We start from the raw sequence: 2500 nt of genomic DNA on the forward strand, positions 1-2500 counted from the left end.
GCGCAGACACACGCACATGCACTGTGTGTGCTTATTTCCAACACTGTGCTGCAGATAAGCACATACCTCCACAAAAGTGTTTTATTGTGATATTTTAGATTATACAGTACCATTTGATTTGATGTAATACCTCAGAGAGAACTCTGACAGCATCTATCAAAATGCTAAACACTGAACTTTGCTATTTTGCTTGCCTGTTAGAAATTGTTTCGAGGAACAACACAAAAAAATTGCTGTGGCCACACAGAGCCCCAACTTAAAACAAATTAAATCACTCTGGGATGTCTTGGAATGGTGCCCTAAGGCCAAGGTCAGCAGACCACAATCCATCACTGAACTTGCTGTTGCTCTGAAGTAGGAATAGCATAATATTATATCTGATATCTCCTCATGTAATCAATCATACATGTGTATTTACATCATGGGTGTGTATGCACGCATTTTTTTTTTTTTTTTTACAAGCAAATACAACCCATTGCTTCACTGATGGGGACAATAAAGGGGGGGAGGGGAGAAAGAGGGAGGGAGAGAGGAGGCCAGGTGTAGGGTGAGAGAGGGGAGGGGAGGCAGAGAGGATGAGTAAAGTGGAGGGGAGAGAGAGAAAGGGGGGGGGGGAGATGGGGAGAGCTGCACCTCACCAAATGTTGCTAGTCACTGCAGGAGGGGGGGGTGTGAGAGACAGACAGACAGACAGACATGTAGGAGGAGAGTGCTGCATTTTATTAGGAGGGGAGAGCGAGGAGGGGGATAGAGTGAGAGAAGGGTGGGGGGGGAGGAAAAAAATGACAGATGAGGAGTGGTTGGGGGGGGGGAGGTTAGCAAAGAGAATATGTGATGCTTAATGACTGAACACAGAAAAAAAAAAAAACTCATGTCAGAACAGCTGTACACACAACAACACAACAGAGTTTGTGAAGTATTCCACTGGCACATTTGCACAAACTTTGATATTCCAGTTCCAGAAAATTTGTGGAAAAATGAACCAAAAGAAATCACTGAAAACATTGAAGTACCACTCACGTACGACCTAATGATCCCGTCGAGAGTGAGCATAGAAAACAAAGCATTGCAACCAGATATCATACTTCAGTACAAAAAAAAAGAGAAGGCATTGCTAATTGAGGTGTTAATTCCAGTGATTTTTGACTAAACGATGCAGAAATCAAGAAAATGACCAAATACCAAGATATCAAGCATGGAATGAAAAGATCCTGGAAGCTGAAGAATGCCAACGTTGTACCAGTGATGATGAAGAACCTCATGGGAATGTTGAAGAAGAACCTCACAGAGATATTAAAAACCATCCCTGGGAATATTACTACAGACTACAGTTGGAAGCCGTCCTGGGCTCAGTAACGATCTTGAATAGAGTCCTCAGCTCAAAACTTTGAGAAGAGAAAACAAAACTTCACAGCTTGGTCTGTGAATCGTGACCCCCTCACCGAAATGAAGGTAGATACTTTGAGCCCACCCTGGGAAGACTCCATTCCACATTCTGAAAAAAAAAACTCTATATATACATACCCATCAACGGCACATGCACACGCACATGCGCACACGCACGGATGAATAAACAGTTATAGCCTTTTATTAGTATGGATAAATAAATAGTTTACCTGAGGCAATTTGGCTTGGTTCACAAGAAATACCCCTCAGAAGTAGAAGCGATGTCAGCTCTGTTTTATGGCTGTTTGTTGTGCCTCCTATTGGTGAGAGTGTCAGTGATAATGCCGTCATCCTGAATGCCTTAGGAATGACTCCTTTTGGCTTCTTGCCTGCACAGCTGCCTATCTGACTTTTTTTTATTGAGCTGAAGTGGGTAAGTCACCGTTAAGGGCACATTCGATCCCAGAATCGCAGCGGGTGTGGTTGAGGGCATCGGTTGGACACTTAAATGAAGAAAGGTGAATGTCATCCTGCCACAGCTATCTCACTTGAACTTTACACACGTGAACAATTAAAAAAAATGACATCACAAGTTTAATTATAATTAACTGTTGACATGCTGAAAGTAAGCAGCTGCTTGATTATCATGTTGGTCTGCCTTCAATGTTTATAAGGCTAAAAATATTGACTTTGTCAAAGACACTTCGGATGATGGTTTGTTGAAAGATCTGGGAAAATTAATTGTCAAGAGTATCTTCCTTCTCATTCTGCATTGCATGGGGGTTTTTGGTGACGATTAATTTTTACATCCAGTACATCCCAGAAGTGTTATATTTGATGACAGATCTAGCTTCACTTACACTTCATTTGAGCAGTCCTCGTCTGCACAGCTCCGTGTGGGTGTCCATTGTTACAATGGGGAAAAAAGAATTGTTCTTGACGGTTGAAAATGGTGTGATGACAGCCTGAAGGATGTTATCCTCGTACGATGAAGCATTTGCCCATTCCCTGATGATGATCAGCTTATTTCTTTGATATACAATTTTCCCAGTTTGTTTTATCCATCTTCATCATGCCTATCAGGTGTTACTTGTGCTCGTGAGATATACTACTC

General features: G+C 42.0%; 1 protein-coding gene across 4 annotated transcripts in view; it reads left to right on the forward strand.

Moving 5' to 3' along the window:
* Window positions 1-2500, forward strand: part of LOC147008560 (lipopolysaccharide-responsive and beige-like anchor protein) — a 597819-nt gene that overhangs the window by 156973 nt on the left and 438346 nt on the right. The gene's annotated exons all lie outside the window — the stretch shown is intronic.

This window comes from Eptatretus burgeri, chromosome 18 (genome assembly GCF_056783735.1).
Source record: "Eptatretus burgeri isolate ZD-2024b chromosome 18, Ebu_testis_v1, whole genome shotgun sequence".
NCBI lineage: Eukaryota > Metazoa > Chordata > Myxini > Myxiniformes > Myxinidae > Eptatretus > Eptatretus burgeri.